Source organism: Nicotiana tabacum, chromosome 8, assembly GCF_000715075.1.
Source record: "Nicotiana tabacum cultivar K326 chromosome 8, ASM71507v2, whole genome shotgun sequence".
NCBI lineage: Eukaryota > Viridiplantae > Streptophyta > Magnoliopsida > Solanales > Solanaceae > Nicotiana > Nicotiana tabacum.
Genome location: NC_134087.1, coordinates 113,779,945 through 113,799,779, shown reverse-complemented (window position 1 = coordinate 113,799,779; position 19,835 = coordinate 113,779,945).

Here is a 19,835-nt window from a genome sequence, read left to right as displayed (position 1 = left end):
CCCTAGCACCGTAATGACTAGCAGATGCACCTGGCATAGAAGAGCCCTGAACTGATGGAGCCCGGGACGAACTCTGAGCTAGAAGGGCACTAAGTGATGACTAGCACTGATGAGAACTGCGAGAACCATGACCCGATGACGCCCCACGATAACCTGGGCGAGCTGGCTGAGCATGCCTGAATGGACGGCCTCTGCCGTGCTGAAACTGACCTCTCGAAGGAGCACCACCGTAACTACCAGATCATCGAGGCCTCTTGGCCTCCCTCTCATCATGCTCCTGGCAACGAACTGACTCAATCTCACAAGCAATGTCAACAACCTCCTCAAAAGTAGCACCAGACACCCTCTCCCTGGTCATGAGAATATGAAGTTGATAAGTAAGGCCATCCACAAGCCTCCTAATCCTTTCTCTATATGTCGGAACCAACCAAATAGCATGTGAAGAGCTAACTCGGAGAACCTCATCTCATACTGTGTCACAGTCATCTCTCTCTGACACAACCACTCAAACTGCCTGCGCAGCTCCTCTCTACAAGACTGCAGCACATACTTCTCCAAAAAGAGAACAGAGAACTGCTGCCAAGTAAGAGGCGCTACACCAACAGGCCTATGCCTCTTATAAGCCTCCCACCAAGTGAAGGCAGCTCCAGAAAACTAAAAAGTAGTGAAAGCGACCCCGCTGGTCTGTAGAATACCCGTTGTGCAAAAAATCCACTAACACTTGTCCAAGAAACCCTGGGCATCCTCTCCCTCTGCACCACTAAAAGTCAGAGGCTGAAGTCTACCAAACCTCTCCAACCTATGCTACTCGTCCTCTAGCATGGCAGGAGCTACATAGTCCTGAGCAGCTACAATCGGCTAGGCTGGATGTGCCACCGGTGTCTGAAGTCCCTGCACGACCTGCTCAGGTGTGCGAGCGGCGGGAGTCTGAGTGCCTCCTCCAGCCTGAGAAGTATATGCGGCTGTAGTAACTGAGACCGCCTAAGCTAGGCTAGTGCATATTGATAGAATCTGAGCCAAGGCCTCCTGAAGACCCGGAATCACAATGGGCACAGCTGGTGCTACTGGAGCGTCCATAACTGGGAACTGATTCTGGACTGGGGTGGCTGGTGGATCTGCAATGTTGCCTTAGCTGTTGTGCGGGTCACAGCCCTGCCCCTACTGCGACCACGTCCTCGGCCTCCAGTGGCCATAACTGGTGGTACTGGTGGTCGTCCATCTTGACCAGTAGCGTGTGTCCTCACCATCTGTGAGAGAATACAATAACAGAAGTTTAGTACTCGGATCAACAGATTTGCACGATAAGAATTTCAAGAATATGAAGTTTTCTTAAAGGTTATGCAGCCTCTCGAGGATAAATACAAACGTCTCCGTACCGATCCGCGAGACTCTACTAAACGTGCTCATGACTCGTGAGACTTATGTAACCTAGACTCTAATACCAACTTATCACAACCCTAAATCCAGACCCAATCGTGATAGCGCCTCTCGTGAAGACAAGGCCAGCCGACACATACTCAATTCATTTTAAGCATTAAAATAATACAAATTAGGTCTTTAATATAATAATAATCCCAAAATAAAGGTGAATAATACAATTTGCGGAATAAACATAGCCCGACATCGGGGCATCACCAGTCATGAGCATCTACTAGCCGTTTAAAATAGAAAGAATCACCATAGTCCATTAAAAAACTAAGACAAGAGAAAATAAGATAGAGGGAGAAGCATTGGGCTACAAACGTCGAGCAGCTACCTAGTGAATCTCCGAATCCGCCTGAGCTGGAAGAAATCAACACTCGCTAGCGGGACCTGAAGACTGAGAGATAAGAAATCACGTAAAAGCACATCAACATGCTATAAAGAAGTAGTATAAAACTAGTAAAAAGCAATGAAATAGTAAAAACATATAAAGACACCTTAGTTCAGAAGAAGCTTCTTTAAAACACCTTTTTACAGTAAAACAATTAAATGAAAAGCAGCTAGAACAGATAAACACATAAAACTCGCCCCTCGAGCACAATGTCAACAGCATCCGCCCCTCAGGCAATATCACGGAACAACACCAACCCCTCGGGCTATATCTTATATCACAATAGGTACCCGCGCTCACTGGTGGTGTACAGACTCCGGGAGGGGCCCCTTACGGCCGAAGAGCAATATCAAGCCATCTCGTGGCATAATCAATAGGCTCTCTGCCTCATATCAACAAGCCACCCCGTGGCATACAATCTCAGTCCCTCGGCCACATAATCATAAATCAGTGTATCCTCACAACACAGGCTCTCGACCTTACTCAGTCAGAATCTCATAAGCCACTCGGGCAACTATAAAACATGATGCTCCACTCAACTTATCATTTAGAATATCATAAAATGTGTTAAAACAGAGTAAACATGGCTGAGTTATGAAAACAATAGAATATAGCGTAACTGAGTACAAGTATAAAGTCAAAACAGTGAGGAAATATCAGTAAAAATTCCCTAAGGGTCCAAATAGTTGGCACGAGGCCCAAATATGGTGTTCAGCCCAAAACATGATGATAGCAAATAGTTTTCAGTCAAATACGCAGTAAAAACAGTCATTCGGAATGGACTAAGTCACAATCCCCAACGGTGCACGACTCCACGCTCGTCATCTAGCGTGTGTGTCACCTCAATATAGCACAACGATGTGTAATCCAGGGTTTCACACCCTCAAGACAACATTTACAATCATTACTCACCTCTATCCGGTCCAAATCTCTAGCCCGCGATGCCTTTTCCTCTCGAATCGGCATTCAGATGCTCCAAATCTAATCAAAATCAGTGCAAAACCATCAAAATATGCTAAGGAAGCAAAGCCCACTTGAAAGAAATCAAATTACAACACAAATCCCGAAATTGGCCAAACCCGACCCTCGGGCCCACGTGTTGGATTCCAATAAAAATTACATCAATAGACTCCTTATCACTCCCCGAGTTCATTCATATCAAAATCACCAAAATCCAACCTCAAATGATCCCTCAAATCCCAAATTTTAGGTCTCCAATTACAAGCCCTAGTTCTTCAATATTAGGCTTAAATTCCATGATTAATTAGGTAGAATTCACATTAGAATCGAGTATTAAGTCCATAAATCTTACCTCCAAGTGTTCCCCCTTGAATCCCTCTTCAATCCTCTTCAAAAAGCTTCAAAATCGCCTAAAAATGGTGAAAATTGGATCCAAAATCGCGGACAATGGCTATTTAAACATTCTTCCCAGGCATTCAAATCCTTCTTCCGAATGCGGTAAAAGCCTCGCATTCGTGAAGCACAACCTGACGTTGACCACATTTTCCTCTTACACTAATGCGACCACTCCCTCGCGAACGCGATGACTCCACAGCTCAAACCATCGCGAACGCGTCTGATACCTCGTGAACGTGATGTCAAAGACACCAGCCCTTCGCGAACACGGGACCTCGTTCGTGAACGTGAAGGCTAAATCTTCAGCCTCACCTTCTAACCCTTCACGAACGCAAGGGTCCACTCGCGAATGCGAAGCACTGCTGTCTGCAACACTTTAGCAGATTTTTCTGCAACTTCCTACAATATGAAATAGTCCGTTTGACCACTCGAAACTCACCTGAGGCCCCCGGGACCTCAACAAAACATGCCATTATATCCCATAATAACATTCAAACTTTTTCCAACCTTCAGAACGCTCAAACAACATCAAAACACCAAATTTGCATCGGATTCAAGCCTAAGAATTCCAAATCTTCTAAATTCTGCTTTCGATCAAAAAGTTTATCAAACTACGTCCGAATGACCTGAAATTTTGCACACACATCCCAAATGAACCAACGGACCTACTGCAACTTCCGGAATTCTATTCTAACCCCTATATCAAAATCTCACCTATCAACCGGAAAACGCCAAAATTCTAATTTCGCCAATTCAAGCCTAAATCTACTCCGGACCTCCAAAACACATTCTGATCATGCTCCTAAGGCCCAATTCATCTCCCAAAGCTATATGAACCATCACAACTCACATCCGATCCCTTTAACACATAAGTCAACATCCGGTTGACTTTTCCAATTTAAGCTTCCTCAAAAGAGACTAAGTGTCTCAAACCTTACCAAAACCTCTTTGAACCCGAACCAACCAACCCGGTAACACAAAATACATCTGAAAAAGGATATAAGAAGCAAAAATGGGGGAAACAGAGCAGTAACTCATGAAACGACCGGCCGGGTCGTTACACTAGCCAATGTTCATTGCCTGTTCATAATGAGACGCATATGATGGGCATAATTTGTGTTGAAAATGAATATGAGAACTTGTCTGAGCTCCTTGGAGGGCCACTTGCTGCCAAGTTTTCATCGCTATCAATCTCGGCTCCAGAAGTTGAGGCAAAAGGGACCCAAAGGCTACTGAGGTCAATGTGATTGAAATTGGTAATTGCCTTGGTAATATTGATGTGGAACTTGGTGGATAAAATGTCGAGTTTGGTAGTTGGAAAGATACTCCTTTCTTGGCTAGCCATGGAGGAGTTTTGGTGGCTTATTTTGTTTTCATTTCTGATGTCCGAGTTATTTCAGGATTGTAATCTCAATATTATCTTGAGACTCAAACCCTTCTTCCTTTTATGTTTTCTAGTTTGTTTAGTCGTAGTAAGGCATCTAGTGTTATCTAGGTTTGTTCCAGGGTTGTAACCTAAGTTTTATTTCGCTTGTTTTTTAAACCCTTTCACTATCTGTCTAATGCAATCTCCTGTCGTCTATTATTTCTAGTCCATTTTTGTTTAGTTCTCTTTTCTTTTTATAGTTCTTTTCATGGTGACTCTAGTGACATGACATGCATGCGAAACTCTCAGCATGATTTTAAAAGTTAGTCTAATCATGAAACAATGAAAGAAGGTTAGAAGATAATAGGGACATTTGAGGGAAATAAGTAAAGATTTGAACATTTGGAGATCATTTAAAGCCCGAATTGTGTGAAACTGGGGCAGATAGTTTGAGAAGTTAATAGGAAGGCAAGAATTTCTTGCAAAAGAGTGCGTCACAGACAATTTGAAGTGAATAACTTTGAGTTCAAGTGCATCTCGGGTTACAAGGTAAGGCTAAGGAATTTTCTCCAAACTAACGGTGGACCTCCATTGTGAAGACAATTACCCAACAAGAGTTTTGTACTTGACAAGGCACTAAAGAAAGGTGGAAGACATATATGTGTCATCACTTCCGATGCTGCAAAAGAAATGTTATGCATGATATTTATATTTCATCCTTGCGTTGCATGTTTTGTACCTAGCATCTTCAGAGATTGGGAGGCCATCTTTCATCTACCCAAATACTTTATACCCTAAGGTACCCTTTTGATCATGTACTGATTTTTTTTACCTCCCCTCTCTTGGAACCAATTTAGAGTTATTAAAAAAAATTCATGTCCCCATAGGTTTGTTTTAGAAATTTCATTCCAATGGAAAAATTCAAAAAGAAAAAAAAAACAAAAGAGAAAAAAATGAAAAATAGCAACAAAAATTATCTCTTTGAACTACATTCGACCTGATTCTTATCACCACAAGATACGTAGGCAGCCTTACAGTTCGGTCGCACCAAATAAATATTTCATAATCCCACGAAGTCAAGAGTGTGGCAGTTTTTCTTAGTAATTCCGTCTAAAAAAGGAAGGAAAAAATAGAATCAAATTCTCTTATTCTAGAAATTAGGGCAAAGTTTTTAATGGATTCCAAAAGTTGTATATCAATTAACCCTTTTGTTTTAGTTTTAATTTGAGCCTTCATGCCTTTCTTTCTTTATAACCTTGTCCAAAAGCCATATTACAATCCAAAAAAGACCTCACAGATAATCTTTGAGAGTGCCGAGCTAGACATGCCAGGAGCATATAATGTTTTTTACTATGGTCAATGCCTTGTCATCTGCAGAATCAGAGGAAATAAGAAGAAAAGAACAAAATGAGATCGTCTTATCGGTGAAAACCTTCATAGGCACCATAAGGTGACGGTAAGTTGAGAGAAAGAATAAAATGAGAGAGGCTTGATGGTGAAAACCCTTCGAGTACTACAAGTCGAATAAGGATCGTGAATCAGATAGGATGATCGGAGCATTGAATCCCAGTTTCATGGCTTATAAGTATAACAAGAGTTGAACATTAGACTTGCTTGACAGATTAGGACCGCTTAATCTAAAATGCATGTCATGGTCATTAGAGTTGGTGTCTACATCTGATTAGTTTCTACATTGTTCTTTTCCTGGGTAAAAATTTTCATGTTAGATACCATCTCTTCTCGTTCTTCTTCTTACTTTGTTCCTCTTATTTTGTTTGAGTCCCTTTTGAGTCTATTTTTGTCGAAACAAGTGAGAAATGCCTTCAAAATCAGCTACAAGCTTTTTAATTACACAAAGCAGAGTCTGGAAATCACATCAAAGTGGCATAAGACATGGGAAAATAGTGTGTGCACTGAGTTGATAACAATTGACGTGTTTTGGGATTCATGTGAAATGCAAAGGTTCAGAAATGTCAATTCATGAGTAAAATACAACAGATAAAGGGTATAGGGCTCGAATAGATAAGAGGCATTTTCTGTGGTAAGGTTTGACAGAAAAGGGTTAGCCAATAACAGGAAAGGACTTCCAAGTCAAAACCAAGGTTAATCATGGCAAGTTCAGGAGCAATCTCCCTCAAAGTCAAGGCCACGAACCAACCACCACATTTTAAACTCATAAGTTTTCTTTGTTTGAAACAGGGACGAAGACTATGTCCGAATCAAAGCTTGGAAGCTTGAATCTTTCAGGTGTCATGCCCAAATTTTGTCAGCACAAAGGCTGTTTGAGAAGGGTTTTTACCTCTTAGACACCCCTAGTTGAGAAGAACCGTACCTCCTAGGCATTCTCCCTAGTCAGAAGAGTTTTTAGATTTCCTTTAGTTTTTCTTAAGTTCAGGGGCCCGCCTGGAGAATATGGTCAGTTTTTAGTTTGATTAAGTAATCAATCTTTAGTTCTTCGTGAGTTCAGGGGTCCCGCCTGGAAAATAGGGTCAGCTTTTAGCTTTCTTAAGTTGTTAATCTTTATTTTTCCTTAAGTTCGGGGGTCCCGCCTGGAAAATAGGGCCAGTTTTAGTTTCCTTAAGTCGTTAATCTTTAATTTTCCTTAAGTTCAAGGGTCCCGCCTGAAAAATAGGGTCAGCTTTTAATTCTCTTAAGTTGTCAGTTTTAGTTTCCTTAAGTTTTTAATCTTCAGTTTTCCTTAAGTTCAAGGGTCCCGCCTAGAAAATAGGATCAGCTTTTAATTCTATTAAGTTGTTAGTCTTAGTTTTCCTTAAGTTCAAGGGTCCCGCCTGGAAAATAGGGTCAGTTTTAGTTTCCTTAAGTCGTTAATCTTTAGTTTTCTTAAAGTTCAAGGGTCTCACCTGGAGAATAGGGTCAGTCAAGCTTAGTTTATAGTTTTCCTCAAGCTCAATCTCAAATCTAGGAGACGCACTTCCTAGTTTGGGTTTTTCAAATTTTATTTCCCTAGGTGACACACTTCCTAGTTTGAGTCATTGAAGTTTTACCCCTAGGAGACGCACTTCGTATTCTGGGTCTTTCAAGATATACTTTTAGGAGACACACTTCCTAAATTGAGATTTCACTCCTAGGAGATGCACTTCCTAGTTTGAGTCATAGAAGTTTCACCCCTAGGAGATGCATTTCCTAGTCTGGGTCTTTCAAGATATACTTTTTCCTTAATTGAGATTTCACCTCTAGGAGATGCACTTCCTAGTTTGGGTCATTTAAGTTCATCCCTATGAGATGCACTTCTTAGTTTGAGTCATTGAAGTTTCACCCCTAGGAGACGCACTTCCTAGTCTGGGTCTTTCGGGATATACTTTTAGGAGACGCACTTCCTAAATTAAGATTTCACCCCTAGGAGACGCATTGCCTAATTTTGTTCATTCAAGTTTCACCCCTAAGAGATGCACTTCCTAGTTTGGGTTAGGGTCAGTTTTTACTTTAGTCAAGCTTAGTTTATAGTTTTTCGCAAGCTCAATCTTAAATCTAGGAGACGCACTTCCTAGTCTGGGTCATTCAGGTTCTATTCTTAGCAGACGCACTTGCTAGTCAAATATTCTTGGTTTGATTCATAGGAGACGCACATCCCAGTCAAATATTTAGTTTTACTCTCATCATTGCATCAATAGCATAGGTGATTTATAGTTTTGCTAACAACTCACAAATCTTCCTAGTGCAAATTGGGCCAGAAAATTTTGTTCGTTTTGTGGTTTTAATTGCAGCCGCCCACCTGGAGAACGAGGGAATTTATTTCAAGTTCAACTTATTGGTAGTCGCCCACTTAGAATGAGGGAATTTATTTCGAGTTCAAGTCATTAGCAGGCACTCACCTGGAGAATGAGGGAATTTATTTCAAGTTCAAGTCATTGGCAGACGCCTACCTGGAGAATGAGGGAATTTATTTCGAGTTCAAGTCATTAGCAGGCGCCCACCTGGAGAACGAGGGAATTTATTTCAAGTTCAAGTCATTGGAAGGCACCCACCTGGAGAACGAGGAATTTATTTCAAGTTCAAGTCATTGGCAGGCGCCCACCTGGAGAATGGGGGAATTTATTTCGAGTTCAAATCATTAGTAGGCACCTACCTGGAGAACGAGGGAATTCATTTCAAGTTTTAAGTCAGTTGCAGGCGCCCACCTGGAGAATGTGGGAATTTATTTTGAGTTCAAGTAATTAGCAGGCGCCCACCTAGAGAATGTGGAAAGTTATTTCAAGTTCAAGTCATTGGCAGGCGCCCACCTGGAGAACGATGGAATTCATTTCAAGTTTTAAGTCAGTTGTAGGCGCCCACCTGGAGAACAAGGGAATTCATTCAAGTTTTAAGTCAGTTGTAGGCACTCACCTGGAGAACAAGGGAATTTATTTCAAGTTTTAAGTCATTAGCAGGCACCCACCTGGAGAACGAGGAAATTTGTTTCAAAGCTATTTCAATTTTAAAGTCAGTGGCAGGCGCCCACCTAGAAAATAAGGGAATTTATTTTAAGTTTCCAGTCAGCAGCAGGTTCCCCGCCTGGAGAACGAGGGAAGTCATTTCAGAATTCAATTCAAGTTAGAAGGAGGAGAAGCTCGCCTCAAGAATGCGAGTTGACAGTCCGAAATGACCAAAAGAAGAAGTCTCAATCCAGAATAAAAGAAAAGAAAAAAGAAGTGAATCTAAAATGCAGATGAAAGATGTGAATTGCTCAAGACATGGCTGAAGTCACGAGCACTGCATGTCTGGGCTTGATCCGAAGAAGTTGTTGAAGAATGAATTAGCACATACAGCTAGCAAGCATCAAGGTTCAAATCAAAAGTCTGCATGAAGAACCATTCAAGACTCAAGATCAAGTTTCAGAAGACTTATAGATAGGAATATTGTAACTCATAGCTTCTAGGCTTGTTTAGTTCTTTTAGATTTTGATTTTGATGTAATAACATGACCGCGGATCTGAATCTTGACGGAAAGGTACATCACTCGACTCTCTCATCCTCTCCACACACTCCATCACTTCATTCACTTCTGAACTACACGTGGTATGATTCCTTTATAGCCAATGATATGTAGGTAGCTCAGATACCAGGGCCAGTCACAATATTTTGTCCATCTTTGCTTCGTTTTGAGTAAGCATCGGATCATAAATCAATTACGTTGCTCATTGTTCTTTACTCCGAAAACTCTTCGTGTTTCCAAGCAAAGAGGGACATCTGTAAGTACGTAATTTTTGACCCACGCAACATTTTAAAGTAGTATTTTTAAAAATATTTACTTATTTTCATTTTAATAGGATTTCAGTCAACTTTTAGTTTTAATTTTAAAACATAAGTTTAAAAAGTCAAAAATAGTTTTATAATTTTTCTTTTCTTGTTATATATATAGTTTATTAGTATTTTATAATATTTAAAAACACCAAAATATTTTTATTTTAATATATAGTTCACTTTAATAATTTATTCTTATTAACTAAGATTAATTAGTATATTTTGGTAGTTTTATTTTTATTTTATTTTTAATGAGAAAGAATTGAATTTGGCCAATTGGGAGCTCATTTTCGAATTTTAGTGGACCAGCAAGACACATGCTCATTCTTCCCAACCCACTAGCCCACTCTTCACTTATACTGCAAGATTTAATCTTAGCCATATATTTCCTTCTAATCCAATGGTCAACAACCCTTCCCACCTCCATATAAAATACCCAATTATAGAAACCCTACCCTAATTCCTCTAACTCTAAGGAGAAGCGGCAAATCCTCTTCTCCAAAAGACCCCCCCCCCCCCCCCACACACACACACAATGAGAAACCACCACTGAAGTTAGCTAATTTCATTGCAAAACCACCTAAAATTGTCCTGTCTTCATCGGTCGAGCGAGGCTTCTATGTCGAGGTTCTGGTTCACAATTTCGATGTTTTAGTACAATGATTGTTGCTTTGCTATTCCGATTGAGTTGCAAATTTTCAGCTTTATTCATCAATATAAAGGTTCATTCATATCCATTTTTCTCAGTATTTGTTTACATTCTAAATATATACTTGCTTTGATATATTAGTGTTTCTATTTGCTCGTGATGGATTTCATTTGCTCTATGGAAAATACTTGATCTCTTTCATATTAATTGTATACTTGTTGCGTATAATTTGGGTTATATACTGGTTTTCAAGATTAATTCGTTTGAATTCATGTAAGTTTTGTTGGACGATTTCTGTTAAATTTGCTATAGACTTATCTAGTTTTTGTACTTATATAATTATGTTACGTTGCCTTTGTTTTAGCATGTTGAAGTGGTGATTTAAGTGAGTTGTTAAATTGGATAAATTGAAAAATTAGAATTTTTTCTTTCTTGGCAAGGAATAAAATAGCCCATGAGTGGTGTTAAGTCAGAAGAATGTATAACTCTTAAGCCTCAAGATAATCCGAAACTTAGGAAAATAATTAACTTGAACGTCGTAGCTTGCTTTAGGCGCGTTAATTAAATAAGTTATCGTGACTATGGGTATGGTTCCCATGGCATAGTCATGACATAAATTACAATTCGAGTGCGCATTTCAGGCGACTCAGCCATAACTTCAAATAATAATTAAAATCAACATGTTAGAGATCACGGGTGCATTTCACGTAGACTTTAAAACAGAGTCAAATTTTCTTGATTTGGGATTTAAAATAAATCGGTGACTTCGGACACCATAAATTATTCCAAGTGGCGACTTTGAAATAAATAAATAGTCTCATTTCGATTAATGTCATTTAACTTGAAAAAACTCCCTATCCCCTTCAGAAAAAGGAGGTGTGACAACTGTTGTTGTAAGCAAACTCGTCCAAGATCTGAACTGTCCACTCTGACTGTCCGTCAGTTTGTGGATGAAATGCGGCGCTGAGCTCTACACGGGTCCCCAACTCACTCTCTATAGCTCTCCAAAAATGCGAAGTAAACAGAGGGCCCCTATCTGATATGATGGAAACAGGCACACCGTGCAACCGAACTATCTCCTGCATATAAATCTGGGCCAACCTCTCTGAAGTATATGTAGTCACAACCAGAATAAAGTGTGCCGACTTGGTCAACCTGTCAATAATGACCCAAACTGCATCAAACTTCTGCAAGGTCCGCGGCAACCCAACTACAAAGTCCATAGTGAATACTCTCCCATTTCCACTTCGGTATAGTCATCTGCTAGAGTAGGCCACCTGGCCTCTGGTGCTCATACTTAACCTGTTGGCAATTTAGGCACCTAGCTACATACTCAACTATGTCTTTCTTCATCCGCCGCCACCAATAATGCTACCTCAGGTCGCGATACATCTTTATAGCACCTGGGTGAATGGAATATCGAGAACTAAGTGCCTCCTCTAAAATCCTCTCCTTCAAGCCGTAGAACACCATCCTCATTGATAGAAACCTCATTGGCACCACCCTGTAGTACCATCACTTTGAGAACCATCAAATGCAGATCATCAAACTGTCAAGCCTTGATCTGCTCCAATAGTGAAATCTGGGCAACAACGCATGCAAGAACTCGGTTGGGCTCTGAGATATCCAACCTCACAAGTCTGTTAGCCAAGGACTGAATGTCCAAAGCTAATGGCCTCTCCTCTGCTGAAATAAATGCAAAGCTACCTATACTCTCTGCCTTTCTGCTCAAGGCATCCATGACTACATTTTCCATGCCCCGATGACAAAGAATGGTGATGTCATAATCCTTCAGTATCTCAAGCCATTTGTGCTGCTTCCAATTGAGATCCCTTTGCTTGAACAAATACTGCAAGCTGCGATTATCAGTGTAAACCTCATAGGACACCCCATAAAGATAATGCCTCAAGATCTTAAGAGCATGAACAATCACGGCTAACTCTAGATCATGCACAGGGTAATTTTTCTCATGAATCTTTAGCTAACCTGCAGCATATGCAATAACTCGCCCCTCCTGCATCAATGCACATCCCACTCGACACATGAAGCGTCGCAATACACAGTAAATATCCCCGAACCGAAAGGAAACACTAGAACTGGTATTGTAGTCAAAGCTAACTTAAACTTCTAAAAGCTTGCCTCGTAATCATTGGACCAACGGAACGGAACACTCTTTTGGGTTAATCTAGTCAAAGGTGTTGCAATGGATGAGAAACCCTCCATAAACTAGCAATAATAACCTGCTAACCCCAAGAAACTCCTGATCTCGATCGCCGAAGTGGGACGAGGCCAACTCTGAACTGCCTAAATCTTCTTAGGATCCACCTTAATACCCTCGCCTGATACAACATTCCCCAAGAATGCTACAGAATCTAGCCAAAACTCACACTTGGAAAACTTAGCATAAAGCTTATGTTCCCACAAGGTTTGAAGCACTACTCTCAAATGATGCTCGTGCTCCGGCGAGTAGATCAAAATGTCATCAATGAAGACAATGACAAATAAATCAATATAAGGCCTGAACACAATGTTCATCAAATCCATATATGTCGATGGGACATTAGTCAAGCCGAAGGACATCACTAGAAACTCATAATGGCCAAATCTAGTACGAGAGCGGTCTTCGGAACATCTGAGTCCTGAATCTTCAACTGACGGTACCCCGATCTCAAATCGATCTTAGAGAACACCCTAGCACCCTGCAATTGGTCAAACAAATCATCAATATACGGCAACGGTTACTTGTTCTTAATGATAACCTTGTTCAACTGGCGGTAATCAATGCACATCCGCATAGTCCTATCTTTCTTTTTCACAAATAACACTGGTACACCCTAAGGTGATATACTTGGTATGACGAACCCCTTTGATAGCAACTCCTCAAGCTGCTCCTTCAACTTCTTCAAATCTTTCAGAGCCATACGATACGGTGGTATAGATATAGGTTGGGTACCTGGAGCCAAGTCAATACAAAAATCGATATCATGATCTGGCGGCATACCTGGAAGGTCAGAAGGAAACACATCGGAGAACTCCGGAACTGTTGGTATTAAATCGATTGCTGGAATCTCTACGGCAATATCCCGTACATAAGCTAGATAAGCCAAACAACCCTTCTCGACCATATGTCGAGCCTTCAGAAAAGAGATAACCCGACTAGACGCACTTACTGATAAACCTTTCCACTCCAATCTAGGAAACTCTGGCATCGCTAATGTAACAGTCTTGGCATGGCAATCAAGGATGGAGTGATATGGGGATAGCCAGTCCATGCCCAGGATGACCTCAAAGTCGATCATATCAAGCAACAAAAGATCTGCTCTAGTCTCGTATCCACAGAATGTGTCCACATAGGATCGATAGATCTGATCCGCGACAACAGGATCGCCCATAGGAGTGGACATATAAATAGGAGTACCCAAAGACTCTCTAGGAATATATAATAAACGAGCAAACAGAGATGATATATACGAATAGGTAGACCCTAGATCAAATAATATCGAAGCATCCCTACTACAGACAAAGATAATACATGTGATCACAACATCTGAGGCCACTTCATCTGGTCTGGTCGAAAAAGCATAGAACCTAGTTGGAGAGACGGTTGGCTGGCCTCCGCCTGACTGAACAGTAGCTGGCTGACCTCCCCCTGCCTGGCCTCCACCTCTAGGATGGCCCCTACCTGGCTGCCCTCCACCTCTGGGCAGACGAACAGCTGGTGTTGTAATCATGGGTTGCTGGCCCTGCTGCACTACCATGCCCCGAAGCCCGGGGCAGAATCCTCGCACATAAATAAGATCTACACACTCAAAATAACCTCTCGGTTCAGTGATATGCTGCTCTAAAGTCTAACCCTAATGGCCTGAATACCCAATGGAAGAACCCTGAATGGCTGGTGGGCAGAATGAGCTCTCTGGCCTGGTACTGAAGTAGGCACTAGAAAAACCCTAATGTCCTGAGTATCCACTAGAAAAACCCTGAATAGCCGGTGGACGGTAAGAACTCTCTAGCATGGAACTGAAATAGGGTTGCGCCGGAGCACCTTGAGGAAGTGATGGTGCTGGATATGTGGGCCTACTAGGCTGAACCCTCCCAACCTAACCTCGACCCCCAGCCAGGGAACCTCTAAACTCCCCCAAATAACGGACCATCTTGTCCCGTTGCATCTGCTCTCTACCCCTCTGACGGTAACCCCCAATACTTTGAGCAATCTCCACTACTAGCTGATAAGAAGTCCCCATCTCAACTTGCAGGGCCATAGTAGCCTGAATACCTGAGTGCAACCTAGCAACAAACCTCCGCACTCTTTCAGTGTTCGTAGGAAGTATTATAAGTGCATGGCGAGACAACTCAGATAACCTCGTCTCATAATCGGTCACTGACATCTGACCCTATTGGAGCTACTCAAACTGAAACCGCAGCTCTTCCCTCTAGGAGGGTGAAATATACTTATCCAATAAAAGGCGTATAAACTAATCCCAAGTTATGGGAGGAGAACCTTCTAGTCCGCCGAGAAGATGAGACTGCCACCATGTACGAGCCCGGCCCTCCAACTAGAAAGTAGTAAAATCCACCCCATGAGACTCCAATATCCTCATGTTGTGTGGTATGTCCCTGCACCGATCAATGAAGTCTTGGGGATCCTCATGTCCCTCACCCCCATAGACAGGAGGGTATAGCCTATTCTATCTATCCAATAGCTTTTGCGGCTCGTCGGTCACAGTTGGTCTGGGCTCAGGTACGGTTGTTGCTACTGGTTGGGCCCCGCCCATGGGTAGTGCGTGTGGGGTCTGATATACAGCAGTTGCATGCCCAAGAACCTGAGCAGTAGAGGTCTGTGCCCCCCCTCTCCCGCTTGTGATATGGCTAGGTCTGCTAGAAATAAACCAGCTTGGGTCACACTATCCATGAACCGCAGCATACGAACCATGACCTCCTGAAAGCCCGGTGTTGACATGAAATTGACTGGGGCTGGCTTTGCTGCGAGCACCTCGCCCTGCTCCTCTATAATGGGATCCTCCACCAGATCAGCTGGTGGTGCAACTAGGCAAACTCTGGGACGTCCTCGTCCCCTATCTTGGGATGGTGCCCTCCCTCGGCCTCTGCCTCGGCCTCTAGCAACAGGAGGAGCATCTCTTCCCGAGTCTAGAACATCCGCCGTGTGTGCTCTCACCATCTGTGAAAGAGTAAGAGAAAGAAACTTAGTATATCATCAATTGCATGATAGGAAATGAATAAAGAGTAGTTTCCTAACACCCTATAGCCTCTTGAAGATAAGTACGGCCGTCTCCGCACAGATCCACAAAACTCTATTAGGCATGTCCATAACTTGTGAGACCTACATTAACCTAGTGCTCTGATACCATATTATCACGACCCAAATCTATTATAGGTCGTGATGGCGCCCATCACCGTTGCTAGGCAAGCCAACAGTGAACAATCTTGTGATTTCTCTTTTTATAGGTTTTCCAAGTAAATAACTTTCCTTAATTTAAAAGATTTAAGAAATAATAGGTTTAAGATAATTAGAACGAAAGCAGCTGAGTGCAATCATAACCATAAACTAAAACCACAAGTCTACTAGTGTGTGCCAAGACCTAGTATCACAAGTGTATGAGCTACTAGTAGAATATATAAAAGAGTACTACTCTACTGTCTGAAATGAAATAGATAAAACAATAACAAAAGAAAGACTCTGGCTGCTGCACAACGGCTCGGAAGGTAGCTCACCGTGTAGTCTCGTAACAGGGATCAAGTATGTGCGCCGGACTGATATCCAGATGCACCTGCCTCAAATCCTGCACATTAAGTACATAAGTGTAGCGTGAGTATATAAACACCATGTACCCAGTAAGTATCTAGTCTAACCTCGAAGAAATAGTAACGAGAGGTCGACTTTGACACTTACTATGGGCTAACAATAAGATGTCAAAATAATAATTGAGCATGGATTACAAAATATAGCAGAAAACTCAATAACATGAATAATAGGAGCACATATTAATTATTCACCTATGGGGTTAATTCTCTCTTATAAGGTTAGAAAAGAGACTTACCTCGTCTCAAAGCCTACTTTCCGGTCCAAGATTTGTGCTCAAACCCGCAATTCGGTGCCGAACAATCCAAATCTAATCAAATAGTATATAAACTAATCGATACATGTTCAAAAGTTCATATTCCAACAATTAAAATGATTACCCAACTCTAACTGTAAGATTTCTAAAATTCACCCCCGGACCCATATGCCCGGATTCCGTAAATTTTCGAAGAAAGTTATTACCCATAACCTCTAGGTTTTTAACTAACCCATAAATTCAATTTACATGTTAAAATCTACCCATAATCTATGTATTAAACTCACATTACGTAGAAATTATTTACCCTCAATAGCTAGCTTGAAATCCCTTTTTTTGAAGCTCCAAAATCGCCCAAGTGAGTGAAAAAGGAGAGAAAAGGGTCTAAATCTCGTATTTAAAACAAGGTTTCTGCCCAGTTGAACAACTTTCTTAGAGAATGCGGAAGAAGCCTCGCGTTCGCAAAGGTCTAAGCTGACTGTGCATCGTGAATGCGACAGCTTTTTCGCGAACAAAAAGAGCAAAGTCAATTGGCCCTCCCCGACCCCATTTCCCCTACACGAATGCAAGTGGGGTTCGCGAACGCGAAGGCCTAGGCTCACAAGGCTTCGCAAACGCGTGAGCATGACCGCAAACACGAAGGGCAATTTTCCCACTACCCCAAATCCTTCTCCGCGAATACGATGGTCCTCCCGCATTCGCGAAGAAGTAAACTAGAACTGGAAAATCTAGTTTCCTAGATTTAGCTCTGGGTGATCCGAAACACACCCGAGCCCTAGGGACCTCGTCCAACTACACCAACAAGTCTGTAATCATTATACGGACCTGCTCAAACTCTCGAAATGCGTAAAACAACAACAAAACAAAGAATCGTACCCCAAAAACAAATTGAATCAAAATATGAACTTCAAGTTTCCAAATCGCTCCGAACGCGCCGAATCGTACATAAACTACTCGGAATGACACCAAATTTTGCGTGCAAGTCTTAAATGACATTACGGTAACTATTCCCGGTATCAGAATTCCATTTGAACCACGATATCACCAAAACCTGCTCCAAACCAAATTTAAAGAACTTCAAAACCTTCAAAGAATCAATTTTCACTATTAGACACCAAAACGCTCCCGGGTCATATAAAACTCGATCTGAACATACGCCCAAGTCCAAAATCATCATACGAACATATTGGAACCATCAAATTCTAATTCTGAAGTCGTTTGCTCAAAATGTTGACCGAAGTCAAACTTAGCATTTTTAGCTAACCTTAAGGAACCAAATGTCCCGATTTCAACCCGAACCCTTTCAAATCTGAACTAACCATCCCCGAAAGTCATAAAATAGTAAAAGCACATACGGGAAGTCTTATTTAGGGGAACGAGGTTCTAGAAAGTAAAACAACCGGTTGGATCGTTACACCCTCTATTTGTGATGTATGGCTGATATCGATCTCGAACCAGTCTTGGATCTTAATCAATGGATCTCTTATATCTATCATCAGCCTTGACGGGGTAAACAGATCTAGAAGGGGCCCGGAGTTGATTGTCCTCGACCCTGATCTTTGACTGGTACCTGTTGTGGACGTCGACCCAAGTTAATGTCGGGTACTCCACCAAATTTTGTTTTAGTTGTTGAAAGGCCAGGGAATGAGGGTTAAGCCACTGAGTGAATACCTGAATGGCCCAATCGTCTACAACCAATAGTAGGTTTATCTGTTCCATCTGTAATCTTGAAACAAACTCCTGAGTATCTCATTATCCCTTTGTTTGACCTTGAAAAGATTTGACTTTCGAGTCTCGACCTTAATGGCCCCGGCATGAGTCTTTACGAAAGTATGTGCAAGCATAGAAAACTAGTCAATGGAATTTGGGGGCAAGTTGGATACCATATTATCGCTCCCTTAGACAAAGTTTCCCCAAATTTTTTCAGCAACACCAACCCGATCTCATTGTCTTCCAAATCGTTCCCTTTGATTGCGCATGTAGAGGAGGTCACATGATCATTTGGATCTGTGATCCCATTATATTTGGGGATGTAGGGCATATGAAACCTCTTTAGGATCGGCTTTGGTTTCGTGCTCGGGGGAAAAATGCTTTTGGTTAAATTTTTTGAAGTTCGTTCCCTTCAATATCAAGGGTGCTCCCAGGATCTGATCGACCCTGAAGTTGTATGTTTCTACCTTCTTGTCATTAGCCTCAATATTTTTCTCTCTTGAATCCACCTATTTCGTCAACGCTTCGAGCATCTTCATTACCTAGGAATTCACCCTGGGCTCGGCTTCACCCGGTCTCTCGATAAACTGTTTGTCTCTTCGAGTGCTTTCCCGGATTATTCGGGTTCGACCCTGTTGGGGCGTAGCAGTTGTGCTATTGCCGCTTGCTGAGCTGTAACATTTCAAAAATCAGCCATAATCTCACCCTATCACCTTCACTTTCTGACATTTCTCGAGCTGTTGGTCGGGGTCCCCCACGGACACTATTTTCGGGATCATTTGGCAAATTGATGTTGATGAACACCTGCGATTAACCATAGATTGGGTCGGAGGTTGGGACACCGTTAGGATCGGCACGAAGCATATCTTTATTGGGAATCAGATTATTATTCTCGCCGTGATGGCTTGATTCAGCATCAATGTTCAAGTAAGCAGACTGAGAGTTTGACATTTTTAGGTTGATCTGAAATTAAGATTTTAAAGAACAAGCGTACAATAGGGTGTGTTATGGAGAATCATACCAAATCACCACTATTATCCTTAGCCCTATGGTGGGCGCCAAACTATTGACCCCGAAATTGAGTAACAATTAAATTTATAAGCGGTTTTAAGGATGTGTGGCTTAATTCAGCATGAATGATCTAGACTAACATATAAATGAATTAAATATGAAATAAACGACCAAACTAGTACCAATGTTATAACTAAGCCTTATTTTAGATTGAACAGTGATCTCGTCCTCGATTGGACCTTCGGTTTAGGCCTAATCACAAATGAAGAACAAAACAAATGAATAATGCCTTTGACAGTAGCTAGCAAACAAAAATGAATCTTTATTGCTTTGAGTTGTGCATTACAATGTGTTAGATTAAAGAAAAAAAATTATAGTAGGAGAATTTCAGTCCTAGTATTAGTCTAAAATAGGTAAAAATCTTCTTCTCCCGGTAATTATTGATCCATAATCGATTCTGAACGAGATTCACACCGTAATATCTGGTTAAGGGCGATTATTACGATGCCCTATCCGTTGTGCATAACCGTTCACCGTGCCTCCCGAGGTCTAGAAGTTACACTCGATCTGGGATGCATCGTTTTACCATATCCGATGTTGGATATATCGCTCGTTC